The sequence below is a fragment of the Gordionus sp. m RMFG-2023 genome, chromosome 5 (genome assembly GCF_954871325.1).
Source record: "Gordionus sp. m RMFG-2023 chromosome 5, tfGorSpeb1-WG-v2, whole genome shotgun sequence".
Taxonomy (NCBI): domain Eukaryota; kingdom Metazoa; phylum Nematomorpha; class Gordioida; order Chordodea; family Parachordodidae; genus Gordionus; species Gordionus sp. m RMFG-2023.
In genome coordinates, this window is record NC_088779.1 from 26,315,827 (window position 1) to 26,329,520 (window position 13,694).

The window sequence follows — 13,694 nt, forward strand, 5'->3', positions numbered from 1 at the left end:
TAGGTTTTTCAAACAAATATTATATAACCGTTATAGCTACAATTTTGGCAAATTTTGTTCATTCATTTTTTACGCGATCGCCAATCACATGTCTTTTAAGAACTAAGAATTATTAAGGCCCAACATCGCGCCTGTTTTTTTTGGCAAATTCCATTTTAATTTTTATTGATGTTATTTCTTCTTTTTTTTCACCTAGTTAAAACAATTTATTCAATAGACCTTATTTTTTAAATACCATTATTTGAGCTTGTCAAATTTTTTTTTAAAATTATACTTTTAAAGATTATATGTTATATCAAAAGAAGATCCTATAAGGATAATATTATGTTTTTTTTTTGAAAATCGGCAAAGAATTGATGGAAATTCTGATATTTGTATCAATCGTCCATAACAACATTTACTAGATTGCTAAAGCCTTATTGGCCGAATACGATGTAGGGATTTCCATTACAGCTTCAAAGTTAGCTCTAAAGTCATGTTTCTCCTCTTCTTTGCAACCCATTTGAGGAACATATACCGAAAGGATGTGTAGTATTTTTTGCCCAATGCAGAGTTTTATTTTCATTAGTCTATCAGAGATCCTGTTACTTCTACCACTGAGGTGGTTAGATCTTGACTGAGGATAATGCCGACACCATTCCTATTATTAACAATTCTATTATAGTACAATTTATACCCATCTCCAGAGTCTTCTGACCTTTCCATTTCGTCTCTTGTAATCATGCTATATCAACTTTTCTCTTGTTCAACATGGATGCCAATTCTCTCGTCTTACCTTTAAGTGTACCATTCAGGCTTGCTAACCTTTTTTTCTTTGCTTTAACCTTTATTTAACTTTTCACAGGATGGAGGTCTAACACCCTGCGCGTCGCTTGGAGGAGGGTACGCCCTAGCTTTCATATTTATATTTTTGTTTGATCCTTTCATGGTTTATTGACAAATATCCTAGCACCCGGCTGTTCAAGCCTATCGGTGACCGGGGTGGCATTTCTAAGCTCAAATATTCATCTTATAATATGTCTTTACACATAACTCATCGAAAAAAAACCTGAAAATTTTTACAGTTCCTTAACAGGATTGAACCTGGTACCTTCGGCTTACAAACCCCCGGCGATAATTTTCTAGCTATCTAATATAAGTAAAATTAAATGCTATAAAAATATCTAATATAAATTGCACATTCCATTTCGAAATTCTTGGTATATACATTAAGTTTTATATATATTTCTCTGTTATTTTGTTATTTTTCTGTCTAATAACCTGTGTTAGCTAAAAAAAGAGAATTTGAAATTGTTAACTAAAAATGGGTTATTTTGAAATGGCTAATTAAAAAAATCATATTGAAATTTTTAGCTAAAAATTTTTTTTTGAAATCATTAGATAAAAATTGAGCTCTCCGATTTCCCTTAGTATTATTTATGTGTTTGCTTCTAAAAACTTTAAATTTAAAATAAAATATAACAGGTTATCGGAAAACTTGGAACGTGACATTTTTATGGCCAGAACGCAAATGGAAAAGAAAAAAAAAATAATTGTTCCTGGTTCCCTTATTTTAATTAATAAAAATTGTTAATTCTATTGAATTTATGTACCTACCTCATTAAGGTTAGATCCCATATCACCTATATCACCTTCAAAGGCCTTTCAAATTGAATGTAGTATATTAGTACATCAAAAATATATTCCACTATATTGTTTAAAAATGTAAAGAATAAAGGTAATGGAACACAAAAATATCAATATTTAAAAAAAAAACTTGAAACGTCATTGAAAGTTATGACTGGTGTAAAATCCCATATAATAACTTTAAACTCAGCCAATCACACCCTGAGATTTAGGTATTTTTATAATTATAATTTCAGTAAAATAGAATATAGTGAGAAATATTTTAGAGTAAAGACAACACAAATCAGTTTACCATGACAAAAAACCGATGTATAAAAATATATTTCTAATTGTAAACTATAGAATTATTCTTATACTTTTGTAACTTAATATTTTTGTAGCGCCAATGTTCCTTAATTTTACTATTATTTCTAATATAATAACTTTTAAACAAGTTCTAGAATTCTAAGTTATGCTAATAAATTATTTTGTTTGAAAAATATTAAAAAATTTAAATTTTTTGAAATCGTTAAATTATTTTAAAGATTTTCTTTGCTTGCTTATGCTTTTTTGAATGTTTTAAATTATATAAAAAAGAAAGTATTTAATATAATTAATGGGATCCAAATTGTGCGCTATTCTGATGATGATGATGGTGATATTTCAATCAATGATATTATCAATATCAGGGGGTATATTTTTCATATTTCCTTTCCTTTCCTTTCTTTCTTTCTCTTCTTCTTTCTTTCTCTCTTTCTTTCTTTCTTTCTTTCTTTCTTTCTTTCTTTCTTTCTTTCTTTCTTTCTTTCTTTCTTTCTTTCTTTCTTTCTTTCTTTCTTTCTTTCTTTCTTTCTTTCTTCTTCTTTCTTTCTTTCTTTCTTTCTTTCTTTCTTCTTCTTTCTTTCTTTCTTTCTTTCTTTCTTTCTTTCTTTCTTTCTTTCTTTCTTTCTTTCTTTCTTTCTTTCTTTCTTTCTTTCTTTCTTTCTTTCTTTCTTTCTTTCTTTCTTTCTTTCTTTCTTTCTTCTTCTTTCATTCATTTTATCTTTATTTTATTTTATTTTTTTTCAATTTCACTTTTCCCATCACCTTTTTGTTTGATCTGCCAAATAATATTCATTTAATATTGTTATTTTAATGCATTCTATATTAAACTCGGTCCAAAACCAAAAAAAGTATTTGTTTCAAAAGTTTGACGATTTGCTAAAATTTTATAAAACCTATCCAAAACTTAAACATTATTAATAGGTAAGACATTGCTGCTATCTCAGCATTTCTTTCATCATCAACTATAAAAAAAAACTCACTTGTGTATTTGTTGATGATGCCAGCCATTTACCTTATTAGGCCATATTCTAAAATTGGACTGAATAATGACCAAATGAATAATAATAAAAAATTATAATCAACTTAAGTTTCTATAATGAGACCTTTGGCATGAACGCTAAATATATTAAAAATTAAAGAAAATGAATAAATAACAAATTGTGTAATGTAATATATTACAAAAAAAATGATGTATAATAATTATAATATATATAAATATTTATTGAAATATAAGTGTTTTATACAAATATTTTTGAGCAGTAAATCTTAAATGTTATATTTAATTAAAAAGGATTGACTTGCAATCATTAGATAATTTATACATCATTAGAAGTATGTAGTTATATCGTTAAGAATATGCGTAGCTTATATTAATATCGAGATATTCTAAAATATTTAATTAAATAGCATTTGATTCAATAAGAAAGCTTATTGGACACCATAAATGTGCTATATTTTTTCATCATTTTTTGATGGGGAATTGCGCTAATTTAATAAAACTAATCCTAAGTTCTTATTTTCTGTTTAAAGAAGGTGTAATTACTATTTTTCATTAAATTTTTACGAGTTTTGGACACAGTTTTATATATTTTTAAAGGAAAAAAAAATATGTTTAACTTCTATACCATATAAAGGTGCTAATTATGTTCATAATGAACCATTTTGACACTAGAATATAAATAAAAATTACATAAAATTTTCTAAATATTCAAATGAGAGGGGTCTAGAAGTGAATAAATACAAATATAATATTTCACAATGAATATATTTCCGATGTCTTTCAAAGCTTTGAAGGATTGATTTTTTTTCTCAATGCATAAATTTACATGTGTTTCAATATTAAAAATTACAGTTTAGCATAATAGTTGGGTATTCGCTCCACATTTATCCCAATTTTAACCGGCAAACCCTTAAATATCTTTCTTTGAAAAGGGTAGCTTCTTAACTTTGTAGAAATAAATAAGATAGTATCTCAATGTTTTGAGTTTTTTTTTGACACGTGCTTGTAGAATAAGCCGAATTAGTCTATTATTCAACACATCAATCCTTTGTCTATTATTAATAAAAAATTATACTGCTTTTCTTACATTTAGACAATGATAATTGTCCAGACAGCAAGTGCTCACAGGAATGTAATATATCTATGACGGGTGCTGATGGGTGTATGTTCTGCAGATGTTCGATGGATCCGCGTAACAATAATTATATATAATAAATACATGTAATGTGCTATGCTGTTACGTATAGAATTCCATAAAAACGATTTAGTTATTGTCACTTAATTTAGTAAGGCAAGGATTTTGAGAAATAAAGGTAATGGATGCCAATTCTCCTTTTACGATTATTCAAATATTTCAAAGAGCCATTCTATGCTGTAATTGGAAAAAATAGCTATTAGGTGCATTTGTAAAAAAATCATATGCATTACCTCACTCAGATAAATTATAAATAAAGCTAATAGAATTTTTTTTAATTTGGATAATTGACGCATATGTGAGCGCACACCCTAAGTTATATTTTCTATTGGTAACTTTATATCATATTTAAAAAAAACACATTTCCCTTTTTTACAGCTATCAATGTTGAAGATGATAGGATTGTAGATGAGGATGTCAGAGAAAAATTTCGGATTCGGTGAAAAGCGTAACGAAAAAAATGTTGTATAGGAATTTATGTATTTAATAGATATAATGATAAAACTGACTCAATTATGATTTAAGATTCGTAAATAAATATGTAAAATATAATTATTAATAAAAAGTTTGTAAAAATTGTTTTTAAAAATAGAATTTCGCAAAAATGAGCTGAAACGAACATGTCGTTATGACATGATTTGATAACGACATATCCACTTACAATTTCGTATACAAAATTTATGTTGGATATTTGGTCTTAAATCTAATATACCTACTATTTATAGGGGGAAAAAATCTATTTTTTTTATGTGGTAGGTGTATTCAAGAGTTAAGGAGATCGACTGAGGATCCTGAAGAGGTTCCAGTTTCCAGCGGGATCAGTTTTTTTTCTCGAGCCAACTTCTTGGAAGATGTTAGGTTTAAGGTTAAAAATTAAAATTAGCCAGATGTGGGACATGATATATAATTAAAAAATTAAAATATATTAATCTTAAGAAACAAATCCAAAATTTTGGTAAATTAGATGATTGTTTCACTAAATCGTGTCCCTAAATATTATTATCCAAAAATGTTCGGAATGATGTTTATAAAATATAATTATGTTTATATATATATTAATGAACAAGAATAAATAATATAGAATAAATTGTAGAATGTGTAATCCGTGAAGATTAGGAATATTAATAATTAAGTTCTTTATTTTATCTAAGATCAAAAAACAAAAGGTAAAAGTAATCATGATCCTTTAAGTATATATACAAAATTAACATCAATTTAATATTAAATAAAAATCATTGTATAACTTTTCAAAACAACAATTTAATATTTAATATAATATAATATATCGTTTTAAGCCTTAAGTCTTCTACAATACAAAATCCATTAATAAACATTGTTACTTGTAATTAACATATATACTATTTTTTTTTTGGTTCAATTTTATTATATAGTTATAATAAAAATTAAATATTAGTATATTATTCTATAAACTATTAATCACGGGGAAAAAAATTAACATTTTTGTCTGTTAAGGCAGGAAATTATATAGTTTACCACTATAAGGTGATTGAGTAACCATAAGGTTTACAGCCTTTCATTAAACATTTAAGCAATTTATACATTTTAATAAAAGTATAATATGTTTGGCTGAATATAATATATAGAAATTTTGTGTAACTAGACTTTTCCAAATTGCGCTATCAGTAGATCATCAGAATTAATGAAAGCATAATGTCATGTGAACATAAATCTTATGAAAAAAATAAGAACAAAAAATAATATAACGCTGACGACACAACACCCATTTTTGAGATTTAACTGGCAAACTTTTCCTTCATGTCACCAAAACCAAAATCGACATTAGATTAGGGCTTGAAAGATGTCGTTCCTTGAACCTTAGGCAATACAAAAGTTAATGCTACTATAAATTTATTAATTTCGGCATAAGAACTGATACAAAATATCAATTTGTAAAATTAGAAATTGTTTAAGAAAACTTAAATTCGAATTTCTTCCATTTTAAAAAATAAAAGGATTTTTAAATTCATAATTACTATAAATGAATATAATAATTTTATGTTGACTGATCATCACATCCTTTAAATTTTAATTTTTTATAATTTTTTAACATATAAAATGAAAATATTATGATGTATGTAAAAATATTTGAATCAGATGCAAATTATGATTCTCGGAGGGTTGAGAAGGCAAAGATTTATATATTTCTTTGTAATTAATAGATGATTAAACTATATTCCATTTATTTGCCATTTAATCATCTTAGAATAAAAAAAACATATCCTTGGTCCACATTTAGATCTAAATCAAGGAATTCAACAAGTTTGTTTTAGCTCGGTAGTATTTGATGATTTCAATTCATGTAACAACATTTTAAAAACCGAAGGTAACTCTTTTATATATGTATTCAAAACTGAAATCATTACTGTTTTTAATCCAGGTTACAAACTCTGCTCTTTAATGATTAAGAAATCAGGCATCATATAAGAAAGAATTGTTTAAAAATATGAACCTTTAGTACTCTCCACCAAGGATTTCTTCTAAAAAGAGTTTATTTTATGTTTCTATGACCTTATTTTTAAAACATATAATCGTAACATAACCGAAGATGATAAACCATATGACCAGATTATATTGTTAGACTTTTAAATAAATATGGGAAATATAATTTTTTAAATTATAAAAAAAATGTTTGATAAAATCAAGAAATAATTCCTACTTGCATAACTTAATGGTTATCACATTTTAATTATTTTTTTCATAATGTGCACTTTAGCCTGTCGAGATGGGATACTCTATAAGATATATACAGTTGATTTCTATTAAGTATAATCTAGTGCTGTAAACATTTTTAAAAAAATCGAACGCGTTCGCGTTCAACGTTCATTGACAAAAATCGAACGCGTTCACGTTCACGTTCAAATTCAAGAAAAGGAACGCGTTTAAGTTCATGAACGCGTTCATACGTTCAAAATTTTATGATAAATTTTTTTTAAAATTTAATTTAATATAAATAAATGCCTTATATTTTTCAACACAATATATTAGCCATGATAAAAAATAATAGTTTTATTTTGATAATATAATTATAAATACAATTTAATAGAGCGATAAAAAAATAAATTTATAAAAAAATTTTCTTATTAATTTTTAATAATAATTGTTTTTCAAAATTTTCATCTGATAGGCATGAACGCTTGTCAGTTAATACAGCGTTAGCTATACTAAAAACTCGCTCAACAGGGGCAGATGAAGGGATTGCGGTGTTATACTTGATAAACAATTCTTTTAAAAGGGGGAATTTATTAAAAACATTTAATGTTTTATCCATTGTTTCAAAAAATTGAGCTATGTTATCATCCTCCAATCTGCCCTCTTCTTCCACGTCAAAAAAAAGGATATCTCGGAATTGATTTTAAAACAGTGAAATATTTTTGATATTTGGGCCATGGTAATTCTAATTCATCTAATATTGAATTTTGATTTTCAGAATCTGATGATGAAATATTTATATCCATGCAAATGCTAATCTATTAAATTAAAATATAAAATATTCAAATTAATAAACTTTAATCTTATCTTCGCACTATGGTACGTTAATTGCAATGAAAAAGGAAAAAGTAAAAACAGCTGATTAAAAAATATAAGACTTTTTTGTTAAAAAATTGGATTAAATATTAATTTTTTAAATAAATAAAAATATAAGACTTTTTTGTTAAAAAATGCGGATTAATATTAATTTTTCAGATAAATAAAAATAAAAAGTGTTTTTAAAATAACGAACGTAAAATTGAACGCGTTCATCAAAGAAAAGGAACGCGTTCACGTTCAAAGTTCGTCAAAAAAAAGGAACACCGTTCATCACCTTTTTTCAAAAAAACGAACTTCGTTCACGAACGGGTTCATTTTGAACGCGTTCGTTTACAACACTAGTATAATCTAATCGAAAAAAATTGGAAATAAGGCGCAAATGTAAAGTCGCTATCTTAAATTAAATATATAATTGTGTTATTGTACTTTATTCCCATTTCCATGAAATATCTCAGGTTTATTAAGATGATTTGTACCCTACTTATAAGCCCTCGGATTGAGTTATTAGAGAACCCCGCTATCTCAAGGTAATAGGGATGGTTTTGATCATCATAAATAGGAAGACTTCGATAGTAATAGGAGCATCTAAAAATAAATTCCTTATTCTATTATAAGTCAATTTGAAAGTTTTTTGCCTTATCTAGTATAAATGTAACAAGAAGACCGGTAATAGGAAAAAAAAACCCCTGGAAAAAAACCCCCGGAAAAAAACCCCCGGAAAAAAACCCCCGGAAAAAAACCCCCAGGAAATAAAACCCCCGGAAAAAAAACCCCTTGAGATTATTTTTATACACTCTCATATTTAAGTATATTCTATCAATAATTTATATTGAATTGGTATATATACAATTGCAAGTTAATAATTTGTTAAAAATATTATGACCTCATCAAATTTTTGCTTATAGACCATTCATGCTTCCTCCACCCCCACCTCCTCCTACTGTCATGGATCTTGCTGGAGTTGGTGTGTCTCCTATGAATATGATGCACCATCCAAATTTACCCCCAATATGATGGGTTATTTATATTTACTATTGATACTTAAAACGTAATGTATTTTTTTTAAAATACAAATTTATTTAAGCAGATAATCAATTTTTAGAAATACATCTATATATAACCTGATTGGTTGTTAGCAGCCAGTATATAAAGAAATTGAAACTTAATTCATGCATATTTAAAAGATGAATATTGAAATAAATTCGTGATTTATTATAATAGAAACAAATATACATTCACCCAATATACAATTTAATTCATTTTTTTTACAATACATAGTTATTTTACTGAGGCATTTTTTCCCAGTACCAATTTAAACATCAGTTTTTCTTATTTAAGAATTTTTTTATGAAGAGTAGACCGGTCTTAAGTAAATTCTATAAAAAAGAAAAAAAAATTATTGGGGAATTTTTTTCCGGGGGTTTTTTTTCCTGGGGATTTATTTTCAGGGGGTTTTTTTTCCTGGGGGTTTATTTTCCGGGGGTTTTTTTTCCTGGGGGTTTATTTTCCGGGATTCAAGAAGACCATATATAGGTAAGTTAATTAGAACAAGATGAAAATTTAAGTAATAATAAGCAAAGTAACACGATTTATTTATATAAAAGAATCCAGAGGAATTACGAGTTTTAATTATAAATTTAATCAGAAGTATAAAAAAATTGCCATTAAATTATAACAATAATAATGATTAAAAGGAAAAAACTCAAAATATTTGAATTAACATAAAAAAATCAAATTAATCAAAAAGGCATTTATATCCCATATATAATAAACCCGTTCTTTTATACAATTTCAATTTCGTTACGTGTACTTTTTAAACAACCAATCACATAAAAATAGCGAGATCCACATGGAAACAAAAATATTAATGTGCTAAACGATGTGTTAAGTAAGAAAAAAACATTTGTTCGTTAAACAAAATTTACGCTAAAGATGATGTTTATCGTCAACTAAATTACTTAGTCAAGAGGGTTATTAAATTGTTTACCAGGTTGTATATCCGGCACAACAGATTCTTATTACGCTTATCGCTTATAAACAATTTTTTTTAGCATTTTCTCGAATATTAGTTTTTGAATTTTAAATCTTTAGAGATATTACCAATTTAACAGCGAATATAATCATTATTACCTACATTAATCACAATTCTTTTATTTTTTATTAAATTTTTTTAATATTTTACCAGAGGCTTATATTGCAATAAAGATAAACAATAGAAATATTAAATATATTAATTTTAAACAAGACTATATGTTTATTTATAGAAGAATTATTTTTAAAGGAGATTTTTAATGTGAGGGAGAGTATAGAGCGCTAACCAAAAATAATCAAGAAAAAAAATTGGCCTAGTGAACTGATATATCATTATTTGTGAGCAGGGTTTCCAAGTCTCTCCCCGTCAGCGGAAGATATTCGCAATTTTTTCTTCAACAGCACAGAGCTCCACCGCAAAATCTCCCATAATTTGAAAATATTATCCCCAAATTTGAATATTTTGACCTCTGTGTGAGCCAATTGGCTTGGGGCCAAAAACTTGAAAATAGAATTTTTAGTAGGTGACTTGGCCTTGGTTTTTTCATTCCCTTTATAGTGTATTTACTCAAAAATTTCGTAATATATTTTCAAAGTAAAATAAAATAATTTCAATAACGAAATATAAACAAATTAAGATAATGAAAAATACATTATAATGGCCAAGTATTTATATAATGTGCGGGGATTAATCTTTCTATATGTGATTGCCCCTTCGAGAGAATTTTTGATTATTGATTGCTTATCAGATACTATTGTTGGCATGCTCAAATAGTTCAGAGAGACTTGACAGTAGGGAGGGTGTTGTTACAGAACACAATGCTGTCGTGTAGTCGTTGGAATCGAATAACCCTGAGAGCGAAATTTTTCTGAATGAGTTTATCCCTTTAGCAGTGGATTTTTAAACAGTTCATCTCTGCTTATTCACCGAAAGAAGTTCTATACGGCTCGGGTTCTCGTAGGTAGGGACCCAGGGAATAATCTGCGAAATAACAGTAAAGAAAACTAGTTCTATATTTCGGAGAATCTAAGGTTATTATAATCTCAATGAATGGAGACCTGTATTCTCCTCATCTTAGGACATAATAGGCGACTGTAGAAGATGGCTGGCAGGGAATCTTATCCAGAGCCCCTATATTGCTCCCACACCTATGGCTAAAATTTCTTTAAAGTTGATGTTTGTATGGCCGATGAGGAGACATCTAGCATGAGTAGTACTTAAAACTCGGATAAGTTATCCTAACCTCAAAATGATAGTTCAATATGTTGGTCTGAGGCTTCCGTGGAAGGGGGTAATTGGTGTACCATTGCAGTTTAATAGGTTCCTTGAGGGCTTCGATTGTTATCGTAGCTGGTAAAATAGGTAACTACGGCGGTGCTAAGTCGTTCTTTCATAGTGGCGTAGTAGGGATACAACAGACATGACATACCTGTTATGGCCAAGAACGCTGAGAATACGAGCAGTTAGATCTGCTAATAAAAAATATTTGTAGGATTGCAAGTGGAAGGCTTGGTCCAGTCGGGTAATAGTTGTGTTGTCAGCGAATATTGGTGTCCTTATTGGGATGATAAGATAGGTAATTTTTGTAGGTAGGAAAGTGGATTTTCCCCATTCATTTAGCGTGTGCCTCATGGGTGAACCAACATCTTTGGGGTCATTGACAATCAGGATGTCGTCAAGATAGACTTTGTATGAAGCCCTTCGAGTGGTTTTGCCATATATGTCTTATGACAACAGAAGGACTAAGTGATTCATTCATTGGCAGGACAGTGTAACGGTATCCCTTCCCCCCAACCCTGAAAGTAAACTCCGAAAAATTAACAAATTCTAGAGGAGAGATGTATCGATAAGAAGGCAGAGCGAATGTCGATTTTGCGAGTAAAGGAGACCTTTTGTAGGTTACGGGACATCTGTGAGATGGACTTCAACCTAAACGGGCAATGCAGGAAGTCTTCGATACTTACGATAAGTCACTATTACCTTATATGACTGATTTGATTTCTAAAAGACGGAAGCATATTTAATTGTTATTGATCATCTCTTAGTACGTTAGCATCCAGGCATCTAGTATGTTAGCGATAAGGAGTCGCTCTATAACGATTGTGTATTTGTTGGCAAAACAAATGTTAATAGGATATCAAAATAGCGTTTATCTTGACAAAGAATCTTGATAGCATCGAGCCTAGGCCTGAAATCTTGTCTGGCTATAGGCTTCGTGAAAGGGGACTGTAGTGGACTTTCACCTAACTTGAACAAAGAGAACTCCTTAAAGTTAAAGTCTACGATGCCCAGTAGATGCCTAGGGTTGATAATATCGTTGAAGACATCATCTAGGAGGGGCAGAGCTATCGAATTCATCTGGGGAGAACCAGCACCGTCGTTAATTGAATCGAATGAAGAAACCATATACAATAAATTGCTGTCAAGGTCGTTGTTAGATGAGCTACTCCACATGGTCGGAGATGGTTTTGATGAAATATCGGTTAGCCAATTCCCGATTCTTGTATTTTTGGATACAACTTCGATTCAGGTGCATAACTGGCATTCTGGACATCAAGGGTCGTAGCGGGATGATGAGATTGATAGTCCGCTGTTTGGGAGACTATGGTCTAAGTTGTTCAGTCCAAAAGATCTCCTATCACAGTTTACACAGGTAAATGTTTACCTGTTAGAGCCAGTTAGGGAAATGAGATCTTCGTCCTCCTTGGATTGTTAGGTAGTTCATTGTCTCACATCCTGATGTCCTCAGTACTATGGATATCAGGATTTAACCCTGAAAAGGGACTTTGAGTATAAACTGGCCTTGAAGGCCTTTGAGTATTGTGGTGGTGCCCACCTTTGGACCGTCTATTATGAGCACCACAAGAAATGTTTTACATACGTTTTTTTGATGCGATCTCTTGTTTGTTTCCCCTCTGTAGTTAGAAGAAAGGATGATCGTGGACCGACTTAATATCTTCTCTATCTATGTATTGAGTAGAGTAGAGTAGAGTAGAAAACGTCATTGGCATGTTCGATTGGCCAAGTTTAATGTATGGCCATTGCTAATATCATAACCCTTCTAGCTGGAATTGATCACAATGTCTCACGCATTCTACGATTTACGTAGAACCTTAGCTCGTATCTGTCTCTGTCCAGCCCTCGGCATTTAAATTCCAGTAGATCCGTTCTATACCTTGCCATATCTATCTAGGCCTGGTTATGAGGGGTAGAGAAAGACCAGACGAGCTAAACTCCTCATCAATATATTTGCAGACTATCCTGCTCATGACACCGATAGCGTGGTCTCTTACTAGGTTGTTTTCACCGTGTCATAGTCTTTGATTGATCTCATGGGTGCGTTGAGCATGGTCATTATTACCTTTAACTCTGGTAGGGATCACGTTAGTTTCGGCATACTGTAATTGTCTGAAGACAGAGGGAGTTGATGTTTAATTCGTGATTTTAGTTTGATTTTGCTGAGAAACGAATAATTTTTCGTAATATATTTTCAAAATAAAATTATTTCTATAACGAAATATAAACAAATTGAGTAATGGAACAAATTGCTAATTATTTATTTAATAATTGTGCGATATTGAAAAAAAACATTACCATTTCTTTTTGGATATAATATTGTGTAAAATTAACTATATTTCCCTGTAATGTATAAAATATATAGAGTGACCTTAGCCCCGTCTCTTATCTTAATTTTTTTAAAAAATGAATTAAGAAAAATTAAATTTTGAATATATAATGAAATCTGATATAATAAACTTAAAAAAATATTATAGTGAGTTATTTTTAATTTAAGTATTTTTGTTTAAATATCATCTATCCTAATAATTATAATTTTTTTTTCGCTATCGTTAAAATTCAATTTTTGTTTTAAATTATAATATTAATGTATATTACTTTTTAAATATAATAATAAAATTATGTTCAACATAAAGATAACCCATACACGAAAATTATTCTATTATACCTATGATTGATGAAATATGGAATGT

General features: G+C 29.0%; 1 long non-coding RNA gene across 1 annotated transcript; it reads left to right on the forward strand.

Moving 5' to 3' along the window:
- Positions 1 to 2,188: 2,188 nt before the first annotated feature.
- On the forward strand, positions 2,189 to 4,633 carry LOC135930505 (uncharacterized). Its single transcript, XR_010572794.1, has 3 exons — positions 2,189 to 2,297; positions 4,023 to 4,121; positions 4,503 to 4,633. It is a non-coding gene; the product is annotated as an uncharacterized LOC135930505 (long non-coding RNA).
- Positions 4,634 to 13,694: the final 9,061 nt, after the last annotated feature.